The 10,402-nt window shown below is 41.6% G+C and overlaps 1 protein-coding gene across 3 annotated transcripts in view; it reads right to left on the bottom strand.

Annotated features, from left to right (window-relative positions):
* FRS2 (fibroblast growth factor receptor substrate 2) overlaps positions 1 to 6,154 on the bottom strand; it is a 111,174-nt gene extending 105,020 nt beyond the window's left edge. For 2 of the 3 annotated variants that reach the window (XM_019514712.1, XM_019514714.1), the window contains exons 1-2: positions 6,077 to 6,154; positions 4,649 to 4,801 (exon numbers count right to left, since the gene is read on the bottom strand). The gene's annotated coding sequence lies outside the window, so the exon portion shown is untranslated. The remainder of the gene's footprint in view (positions 1 to 4,648; positions 4,802 to 6,076) is intronic. The other variant, XM_019514713.1, reaches the window with a different exon arrangement.
* Positions 6,155 to 10,402: the final 4,248 nt, after the last annotated feature.

Raw genomic sequence — 10,402 nt, 5'->3', positions numbered from 1 at the left:
GGAGAGAGAAAATATAAATCCCCTTAGAATAATTTATATAGTGGAAGAGTTCACAGCTACTGCATTGCAACTGCTCCACAACCATAAGTATGCTATTTGTAAGCATAGTTTTGAGGAAAAGATTTCACCAAAACATATGCTAAAGAGTGATGGTGCTATTTAGCCATACATAAGATAAAACCTTTTAATATACTTTAAGAAATGTACGATTGAGATATCAAGTCATACTTTTAGAATGAACTTAAGGCTTTCCAGTCAGATTTTGAAAAAAAACTGTATTTAAGCAGATAATCAGTAACCACTCTCTCCAGGTAGTTTAAAGTAACGTGACTGAGCCTCAGTTTTCAAGGTCAAGATGATCAGTCTTACTACTAATAGTAATTTTTCTACCTCTTATTAGAATCTTACTGTTTCCTTGGTAGAGGCACCAGTTAAGTGGTTTCTGACTCCTTCAATTTTAACTGAAGTCCTGAAATACTGAAATAAGAGTTAATGTTAGAAGAATCTAATTTGACTTATGAATAATCACTGCCAATACGAGTGTGTTTATGCATTTGTCATAATTTTCTACGTATTTACATTAAACAGGTCAAGCGCACTTCTGCTGAAGCCTGCCAGTAATTTAAAACAGTAGGGTTCTCTGCTGAAATTCTCCAAGCAGAAGGCAGGGTACATCTGCACCTTGTAGACAAACTAAATCAGAGGTGCATGGCATAAGTTTTATATGTGTGCATTCAAGATATTTGCCCCTTCTAACAATATCACCAAGAGCTTCTCAACTAACCAATTAAAGAAGGATTGTCAAACCATGGCCCAGAGGCTGTATATACTGCACTTAATTCATTTGTTTCCCATGTTCAGGCTACATAGAATCTTAGCCTCCTCTCTCTTTAAATAAACTTTTACCCCTAATGGTTGCCAAAAAAAAAGCTTACAAATATGAACCAAGCTAAAGCGTTGCAGTGACAGTTGCCCGAGTCTATAGACAGCTGCAAACAGTGACTAAATGTAAACTCCCCTGCACCCTATTAATCTCATTGGGGTCTCAGCTCTTAAATCCAATGATGACCTTTCTGTGTCATTAACTATTTTAGAGCTGCTTACCTTCTCATACCACATGGAAAAATTTACAGCAAAGTAAGAACTAGGAGTTACTTCAGGGAAAGAATTGGGAAGATTGAGAGAGAAAGATCAAAAAAACAAAACTAATCGTAGCCTTAAAGGGGAGTATGTTTTCCCATGGACTATGGTAGAACAAAATAAGGATAATAATACTTAAGTTTTTACATAAAGACCAAATTCTTTCCTCAAGCTCCTTGTAAGGCTCCTAGTGACAGTGGAAGACTGGCATGGATTAAAGAGAATACTAAGTTTTATGCTTGTACCCCACACTCCATGAACTATAATTTAAAATGGAATTCAGCCCTCTGCCAAATAAACCTGGCACTCCTGGATTAGAGATGCTGTTGAATATTTTCTATTTAAGCTTGCCAAAAAAGTTTACCAAAATATAACAGAGTGCTAATTCATGAATTTAGTAAGTTTTAACACAGGTTGTTTTCTTTTGTTTCTTTGTTTGAAGTGAAAATGCTGCCCTAATCTTCCTGCAAATCTTACCACAGTTATACTGTTTGAGCAAGGACACCAAAAAAACAAAACAAAACAAAAGAACCTCCAAAAAACCCAACATAATGGTCTTCATTCAATTTAATTATTTAAATTTAATAAGCTGAGAGTTTCAGTGAATAAATGCAGTTTCTTAACTGGCAAGTTTATTTGGGTGAATGTGATATCTCTTATTAGACCAACTTAAATAGTTGGAAAACAAATTCTTAGCTAGCTTTCGGGTTTAAAAAGCCTGACAAAGGGTTTTTAAACCCGAAAGCTAGCTAAGAATTTTTTTTCCAACTATTTAAGTTGGTCTAATAAAAGATATCACATTCACCCAAAGAACCTTGTCTGCCTATGTCCTTAGACCAACATGGCTACAACCTACACCCCTGTATCTTAACTGAGACTTCCTAGAGTCACAGCTCAGACTGACAGATTTTCCCATGTGCCAGAATGCCTACCCAAGGCCTACACGCAAGTGGTGTTTAACCTATGGCCATCCCAAAGAGACTGGATCAAGCCCACGGCATACAGGATGAGCAGCAAGTAGCTCAGTCCCATGAGTCCCCTTCTCTGCCCTATACTGTGCCCCTGGCCCCATCCTCAGCCCACCCTCTGTGCTTTCTCGCTTCCTCTACTGCAGATGCTGCCTATTCTCTCCCTCCCTCTTCCTCTAGGAAAGTGTTATTTACCAGATGTAAGCTCCCTTCCTTCCCTCCCCCTTTGACCTCCACGCTGGGAGCTACCTCCTTCTTCTGGAGAGGCCTGGTCCACCACACTAAAAGATTGACCACCACTGCTATACTTCATTTAATCCCCACATCAACCCTAAACGAGGGTCTTATGAGGGATGTAAGCAGTGTGGTGTTAAGCTAGCCAGCCAGGAGTGAATTTCACCCATGACCTATGCTAAAAATGGTATTGTTTAAAGCACCTACAGGATAAAATCCAATGCCCACTGAGGTCAATAAAAACCACACTGATTTCAATGAGTTCTGAATCAAACTCGGAATGTGGATGTCAGTGCACTCAAAATAACTGAGTCGCTATAAAATCTCAGAGAGTGCTAAATGAAAGTACAGTGTATTATACAGTAAAAGACCATGTTTTTCACAATTACTAGCCTCATAATTTCCAGAATGTTAGACTTAGTAGGGAATAATATCCAGAGCTTGCTACATGAAAATTGACAACAGTACATGGAACAGTTAAGAATTTATCGCATCAGTTCAGGTAGACAAGAAGTTTACCTATTCAATGTCCAAAATCCTGTACGTGTGTGCATGCCCGTGTGTGTGTGCACACTTGAACTTTAAACATGAATCGCTCCACTGATTTCACTAGAACTAAGCCGTGTAAAGTTAAGCACGTGTTGACAAGAAAAATAGATTTTAACTTTTTTTTCTGGTCAAGTATTATTAGCAGACTAATCTTGTCTAAACCTAGTTCTACAGTTTGTATCAAAGACTGCAAAGTGGCAAACAGGAATAAATAGCAGAGCACCTATTTGCACATAACTGAATGTAAGGTAAAACAGGCTACAGCTATTTAAGGGCTGCTTAACAAATCGACTAGAATAGAATCTGGTTATTGAAAATACTTTTGGACATAACTACACACACACAAATCACTTTTGAGAAAATGTTGAGAATTTGCTTTTTGTCCAATGTACATCAGATGCATCTGCTACTTAAGAACTAACATCTATTTTCACTAAGCTCTGAAATTAGTTTTAATCTTAACTTAGTAAAGGTCATCTCTAGGCACAGCTACTACCCAACAGAATCATTCTAACTTTTATTTGGTTAATTAGCCTTGCCACCCACACCCAGTGTATTTTATCCACATTTATTTTATGTGATTACTTTTCAGGTAGAACTGACCTAACATTTCTTTCCACCGAGCTAAGTTGAAATTCACAGTCTTGAAGACTGTGGAGAAGTCCCATAAAACAGCATCGGTTCAAAACAACAGAAATGACCATTTTGTGTACAAAGCTAAACAGCATTTATAAAATAAATTCTCCCCTTTATAACACCACCATGGTTTGTTACATGAGTGACAGATACATACATTGCTATGCAATATTTAAACAGTAAGTTTGGAATCTATCCACATCTTTTTTAGAACTATTTTCCATATTATCAGAATCCAGGATTTTTTCAACACATTATAGAATTACTATATATGAAAAGGCTGCATAGAAAAGATTATATAGTCTTTGGTGGATACAAAGAACAGTCAAAATTTAAATTAAGACACTGAACTGGGAAGAAAGCAAAATTATGGAAGGAAAAATTAAACAGATATGAATATGGTTGCTGGAATACTGTTTTAATAAGCACTTCCAACACATTTTTAACACAGAAGCCCATGTTAATCAGGGGTCAATAACCAAATAAAAGGCAAATGAGAAAGGGACTGAATTTAGAGTTTGATGGGTAATTGCTGACAATATAATATGCAATTCCTTTTAAAAAAAGGAAGAGAGAAAAGAATGTTTTCAGTGCAGTGGAAACTGAGGAATATATATATGGGACTCCACTTCTAGCTAACTTCAGTACAGATATTGGGCACTTTCTGGAACTGAACCTATACATCTTAATAGCAAAGCATTTTAATGCACCACAGAACCATACAAAAACCCATATAGCTTTTCCCCTTCTAGAAACTAGACTGTTCAGCTACTAAATTGCATCTAGAAGAACATTAGTGTAAAGTAACTGCCAATATCAAAGCAGCTTGAGACCAACAACTATTCAGGGAAAAAGTGCATGCTTTCTCTTTTATAAATTCACAGTGCATCCACACCTTGAATACCAGTTCTAGTCTCCACACCTCAAAAAGGGCACAGAAGAACCAGAGAAGGTCCAAAGCAAGACAAAACGCATGATTAGCAGTAGGGAAGGGTTTCCATAAGAGGAGACAATAAACAGACTAGGCCTATTTAGATTAGAAGAGAGATGCTTGAGGGAGGACATAAGGGTTTACCAAAATACTAAATGGCAAAGAGAAAGTAGAGAGATTTATTACTCACCCTCTCACAAGACAAGAACTAGGGGGTCACAAAATGAAACGAGTAGGTAATAAGTTTAAAATGAACAAAAGGAAGCTCTGTTTCATACAGCATGCCACTTAAGCGTGGAATTCACTGCCATGAGATATTGTGCAAATTGACAGCTTAGCCAGACTAAAAAAGAGATTGGACAAACTCTTGGAGGAAACAGGCATCAGTAGCTTTTGAGCATGGAAGTCAGGGGTGCCGCTTCTGAATCAGAACTTCCTAGTCCAGCATTTCTCAGCCCGTGGGTCAAGACCCAAAAGTTGGTCACAAGAATATATGAAAGGGTCAGGAAGAAACTTTAAAAATGGATCAACAAACTTTAAAAATGGATTTGCCTTTAAAGGGGAAAAACATGGGAAACTGTGGCTTTTCCCTTGCAAGCTGGCAGAGCTCCAGCCTGCAAGGGGCTGCTTGGGGCCTCCTGCCCCACACACTGGGGAACTGGGGTCTGGGGACAGTGGATCAGGAGTGACAAGCACAGGGTTGGGACTGGCCATCGATGTTTACAAATGTGTCCTGGTACAAAAAAGGTTGAGAACCACTGTCCTAGACCTTAAATGCCAGAGGCTGCAAATGAGAGAGAAACAGTGGAGAGGGAAAAAACCCTGGTCATACCCAGCTTGGTCAGTCAGCATTCACTTTCTGCCACTATGCAACTGGGAGGAAAAGGGGCCAGTTCCTGCCTGAATCCCAGCGTGACACAAGAGACCAGTCAAAAGGACCTACTGCCTGACCATAAGAGTCAATAGCAGCTCTTATGTTTTCAGACATCACTTCTCCTGAAGCCCATCCAGCAAAATAATAAAGTGTTTAAAGAGCACATTCAAAAAGAAGTTGCCAGGGGAAAAAAAAAAAGGAAGGAAAAAAGTCGCCCAAAAAGAGCTGGTCAGCAGCACAGAGCACCACGGAGGCCAGGCTGATGCCAAGCCTGACTCGTCCTACCTCTTTCCCCACCGCTAAGCACGATGTCGCACTATAAATAATCACACAGGCGCCTCGCAGGCAATCCCCGGTCACTGCCACCTGCGGACTGGCCGTGCGAGCACCGCTCCCCCGGAGCCCGCCGTCGAGCGGGGCTGGGGAACCTCCAGGACAGCATCACGGGGGGGGAGGAACAACACTAGGACCCTCCCAGCCTCCGTGTCCGCAGACGGGGCGAGGGGGGCCGCTGCCGCCCCTCCAGGCTCCCGGCTCGGGCTGAGCCCGCGGCAAACGCTCCCCGGCCTGGGGCTTCTGCTCTCGCCCGTCGCCTCCCGCCTGGGCCGGCTCCACTCCTGTCGCCCTGCGCGGACTGCGGCCGCCGGCGCCTCACGGGCGGGGGGCAGAGGGGGGAGCCCCGGCCCCCGCAGGCCCGGCCCCAGGAGGCTGCGAGCCCGGGCACAGGGCCCTCCCGGCACTCACCTCCGCCATGAGCCCGGGCCTGGCCGGGCTCCGAATGCCACCGTCAACGCCTATACCAACGGCAACTCCCGACAGCAGCAGCAACAGGGCCTCACTCTGGGCCGGACTCTGCCCAAACTACTTCCAGGGCACCCCCACAACTACTTCCGGGGGCAGCGGGAAAGGGCCGGGAGACACTGCCAAGGGGCCAGAAGCAGCCGGCGCGGAGACAGCCAATAGGAAGGGAGAGCAACCGGGAGGGGGGGTTCCATGGCAACCGCGTATGCAAATCGTTCAGTGAGCGCGTTCGGTGATTGGCTGCTCTTTTGCATGGAGTCGGAGCCCGGGGCAGGCGCTATCAGTGCAGCCTGGTGCTGCGGGGCTGGGGGTGCCGGCCTGTCCAGGGAAGCGAAGGCGGCTCTCTCTGTCCCGGCACGCGGATAGGGCACTAGTAGCATCGATTCTGCGGACCGAAGTGGTGGCGCCTGGGGCTGGATTGGCTAGCCAGCCTCCACTACTCCTAAGCCAGCAAAAATAAATCTAGGCAGCTGTGTCGGGGGGGAGCTAAGGCCATGTCTGGGGCAACCTGGGAAAAGATGCACCTGGTTTCATCCAGCATGTAGAGAGCAGGGGGAGTGGGGCTCAGGGGCTTTCTCCTGGGCTGACATCCAGCTGTTATCTTAGGCAGTGCTCTGCTATTTCAGCCCCCACACAGTTTTCCCAATGATTTCTTACAAAAGTGTAGGTGACAGAACACTAGCACCAGAGGATGCTTAAAAGAAGAAGTGTAAAGAGGTTTAGAAGTCAGCAGGAAAGATACAGGGAAGTAGCACACAGCTGCCTCATCCTCATCACAGCATGACCTTTGGGACCTTCCTGCTTGAAGCAAAAAAAAAAAGCAAGAAGAGTTTAGAACCATGCCTTTCTTGCTTCCTTTCTGTAGGACTGTCTTGTGGTTCTTTAGGTACTGTCCTGTCAGCCTGCTTGTTGTTAACAGGCGAGACAGGTCACTGCCCTCAGGAGCTTGAAATCTAGAACTGCTTATAAAAGTGTTTGTGAAATTACCTCTCTTCATCCAGTCAGTATTTGGGAACCTGTGGGACAGGTGTTTCCACAAGGAGGAGAAACTGATGGTGGAGTTAGGTATTTTTTACATGTAGTTCCATTTGCTTGCAAAAGAGTGCATGCTGTGCCCCAGGACACAAAAGGAATCAAACTTGCCATAGTTTCTTTGCATCCCATACTGCCCAAAAAGCTGACCTTCATCCTCCTCTCAGGCTGTACTACAATTGCTTCTCTCATTCTCCGATTGACTTTTTTTGCTTCCTCATCTATCTTCTTCAGGCTGCTGCCATGCATCTCCACCACACACTACCAAGCCTCTTGCACTTTCACTCAGCAACTCTCTTCTGTCAGCTTCAATGAAACTTGTTAATGCTCTGAGTTTGGGTCAGTAGGTCCCTCCGTTGAGCTACTTTCTAAAGTACAACAGCTGCAAGTGTTTCTTGCAAGATGGCTGTCTCACCTGGCTGCTTCAACAAGTTATTCCCTTGCTTTCTACATAACTCTCACGGCCAGCCACAGAGGTTACCGTTTACCAAGAGAATTAGGCAGACAAGGTTCTTTGGGTGGATCTGATAACTTAAATAGTTAAAGTTGGTCTAATAAAAGGTATCAGATTCACCCAAAGAACCTTTGTCTACCTACGTCCTTAGACCAACACAGCTACAACCTATACCCCTGTACTAAGAGAATTTGCATTCCTGCAAATTAAAAGGGAAGAGAGGAAACGCATATCTTTCAAAGCACACTCATGCTTTATGCAGCCTCTTCCTTGCTCTATTAAAGAGCAATGTTTGCAATTAGTCTACTAACAAAGCCAGCAAATCAAGATACCCTTATTATCGTGCTTGTGCCTGATATGGCTGTGAAATCATGGTGCTGCAGTCTATCTAACCCCTTGCAAGTTGTTGCAGGGGTGAATTGTCTGCTTTGCTAACAGACTATCTCCAGTACAAACACTTTCTATAGATTTACCGCTCTGGAGTTCCTTTCAAGCGATACAATAATTTCTTCCAAAATTAACTTAAACTAAAGTAAAAAGCCACTACCATCTCAAGTTCTTTTTGTTTGTGGTAATAACATCCCTGACTTGTAACCGCTGGCATCTGTGTCCATTCTGAAGAGGATTTTGAAAAATAGGTAGATGAAAATAGGAGCAAGCCATTTTCAACTCTGAAACAGCTAAATCTCACTTTGCTGGCCCCTAAAATGGTTTCCCTCTCACCCAAGCTATGCAATGGTTTTCCAGTATTGGCAAACCTACAAATGAATCTCATATAATAGAAGTCTGCCTGGGGAGTTGGCTGGTACAGCACAGCTCCAGTTTACCTTTCTGTCAGTAGAAATTGCCCCTCCCCCCTCAATGATCCCCACCCCTCCGCCCACACACACTAATTATGAACAACACACATTTTATTTGGATTCAGTTTCAAACTGGAAGCTGATCATAAACCATCATTTCCCATTTCAAAGGTGTCAAAATGCTTCATTTGGAGGCCTGCCTGCTTCTTACATCTTTCAGGATAATCTAATATACCCACTGCACACCAGTGGCTTACAACTCATTGGCTTTGTCTGAACCATATCCGTAAAGGCAATTTCCACCAACTAAATTCAGTGAATGGTTTCCCGACATTAAAGGCAATAGTGTAGCATAAGAACCAGTACAGAACAGAATAAAATAGAATTTATTTCACTTATAGCTGTAATGAAATCAAGTCAAGTATTAGCACATCCAGTGTTTGCTAACCACATTTTGCCCCTTTTTAAATAGGTGTACACTTCTCAATTGCAGTCTCCATTTGAGATTAATTAGATCAAATCCTGAGCTACTTATTTCTTCACAATTTTAGTACATTATATTTGAGACAACATCCACAACTCCCACGCAGCATGCCACAAATTCTACAACACATTTTATAACCAGATTCCCATTATTGTAGTCTAACTGACCAGATCTTTAAAAAAAAAAAAAAAAAAAAATCCTATTGAGGCTGATCTTTATGCCTCCAATCATTGTCCTTTCACAATTGGGATTGGGTGAGGGGCTTTTACTAAGAAATGTTGACTCAGTCTTGGCGAACATTATACCTATACTTCACCCATCAGTTCCAATAATGTTTCTTCATCTTTTTCCTAGCAATGTGTTCCATTCTTCTTGTGATTGTACTGGCTGTATGTGAATGTGTGTACTTGTGGTACCTTTGCTCTAAGGTCACACTGGAAAATTTTCTTGCCAAATATATGCATAACATTCTTTCAATTTGGTTTTGACCAGGTTCCCTGTTCATTTTCTTGAGGAGCCTATAGAAATATAGATGACAGGTGAAATGTTAAGACTAATTACTCCAAGTTGCTATATGAATTAGCATTTAACTGTCTGTACAGAAGCAAATATATAGAAATGCTTGGAGACTGTGTTTCCTAATATGCTTTTAGCATGGATTACAGTAAAATAAATAGTAGAAGATAACTGACAGTAGGAGTCAGAGCTATTAATCAAACATTTGTTATTGTATACATATGGCATCCATTTTTTCATTCCTTCAGAGAGACATTTATGTGATACCCATAATTTCTTTAACCTATTCTCAATTCCTACATGTTATGGTTGATTTTGCTAATAACCAAGATGAAAAGTCTGTAAATGGAATTTATGGACTGCCTACCAATTTAATGTTTGAAAATCCTAAACCCTTAGAGAGAACTCCATAGAACTAAAATTAATATGCTTTATACACATGGACCCAGTCATGAATGCTTAATGTTAGTGAAAGTTTCGCTATTTTTTAGGGAAAAAAAACAACATACAAGTTCCTGCAGTATGGATAAGACACTATTCTACAAAAAGAGTTTAAGAAGAACACTTCTTTTTTATATAGTTGCTTTCTCCAGTTATAATAAAACACACATTTTATATTATTAAATACAAAAGGCAATCCTTTCTAGAGACATGAGAAATATTGTATGGTTAACAGTTTTTGAGGAGCTTCTTACCATTTGAGCAGTGAAGGATGAAACAGAAGTTTTAAAGTCAATGAAAATATTTCCAAAACATAATACAATTAAGTCTAGTTTATCATGAACAATAATTATATATGGTATTCACAAAGATTTTTCCACTCAACAGTAGAACTTATGATCAAACAAATTTTAAGTTCCCTGTCCCTTTAATATAATTACATGCTGAGTAGCAATTTCTGTTTTCAGAGGCTCTTATATCAGCAGAAAGAATTTCACGTTGAGTAGTACTGAAAATAGCAAACGGCAATTCTTTTTGACACA

This window comes from Gavialis gangeticus, unplaced genomic scaffold, assembly GCF_001723915.1.
Source record: "Gavialis gangeticus isolate Ggan-Ray unplaced genomic scaffold, GavGan_comp1, whole genome shotgun sequence".
In the NCBI taxonomy this organism is placed as follows: domain Eukaryota; kingdom Metazoa; phylum Chordata; order Crocodylia; family Gavialidae; genus Gavialis; species Gavialis gangeticus.
The sequence above is the reverse complement of the archived record's forward strand: the minus strand, read 5'-3'. Positions and strand labels throughout refer to the sequence as shown.